Below are 1,425 nucleotides of genomic sequence, written 5' to 3'. Positions count from 1 at the left end.
GTTGTTCATCCCCCAGGGAGGAGAAAGCTGATGGCGCCCAGCTATCAAAAGATATAGCATCTGGGGTCTTAAAGGTTTGAAGGTAATCAAGCAGCCATCTAGCTGAGAAGCAACAAAGCCCACGTGGAAGAAGCACACCAGCCTGTGTGATCACAAGGTGTCGACGGGATCAGGTATCATGCATCAAAGAACAAAAAATCATATCATTGTAATGAGGGGGTGTGTAGATTGGAGACCCAAAGTCCATCTGTAGGTAATGGGACATCCCCTTACAGAAGGGTCGCAGGGAGGAGACAAACCAGTCAGGGTGCGATATAGCAACGATGAAAAATACAACTCTCCTCTAGTTCCTAAATGTTTCCTCCCCGCACCCACTATCATGATATGAATTCTACCTTGCAAGTCTGGCTAGACCAGAGGATGTTCACTGGTACAGATAGGAACTGGAAACACAGGGAATCCAGCACATATGGTCCCTTCAGGACCAGTGGTGAGAGTGGCGATACTGGAGGGTGGAGGGAAGGTGGGGTAAAAAGGGGGAACTAATGATAAGGATCTACATATAACCCACTTCTGACTTTATGGTTTGCTCTTCATCTTTGATTTTTAGAAAATGTTATGATACATCTCTTTTCTTTGACTCCACTCGGTGTTTGTGAAGCTTCTTGCAGCTCTGAGATGATGCTTGTCCTCTCTTTGGCAAATTCTCTGGCCTACTCCCTTCTGAAAGTATTGTCTGTCCCTTTTCTAGTTTTCCTTTCCTTTGTGATTCCAATTGCATGTGTGTTAGATATGTTACCTGTCTCTTATTTATGTCATATTCCTTTTACTAATTTTTATTCTTTTCTTCTCTCTGTGCCTCCTTCTGTTGACTTGTCTTCCTGTGCATGAATCCTCTGTTTTGCTGTCTTTTCTTGTTAAAGGAGCTCTGGTGGTCAAGTGGTAAAGCATTTACTTGTTAACTGAAAGTCTGGTGGTTTCAAACTCACTAGCTGCTCCACAGGAAACTGCCATAGCAGTCAGTTTCCATATATATTACAGCTTTGAAATCTCACAATCCTTTGGATTTGGGGGGTATTCTCTTTTCTGTTATTCTCTGCTTTCAGTCAAGGTACAACCGACATCAGCAATGGTATCCCTTGTTCCACTTCCTCTTCTTAATCCAGCCTGAATCTCTGGCAATTGCCTCTAGATATACTGCCGCAACCAATGATGGATAATCTTCACAAAATTATATTTTCTTATGATAGTGTTCTATAATATGAGCATTCTGTTGTGTCACCTTCTTTGGACTGGGTACAAATATGCATCTATTCTAGTCAGTTGGCCAAGTAGCTGTCTTCTAAATTTCCTACCATAGACCAGTGACTACTTCCAGTACTTCATCAGCTGACTGAAATATTTCAATTGGTATTCCATCAATTC

The sequence above is a fragment of the Echinops telfairi genome, unplaced genomic scaffold (genome assembly GCF_000313985.2).
Source record: "Echinops telfairi isolate 266 unplaced genomic scaffold, ASM31398v2 ScPeMD7_53;HRSCAF=182, whole genome shotgun sequence".
NCBI lineage: Eukaryota > Metazoa > Chordata > Mammalia > Afrosoricida > Tenrecidae > Echinops > Echinops telfairi.
The sequence above is the reverse complement of the archived record's forward strand: the minus strand, read 5'-3'. Positions refer to the sequence as shown.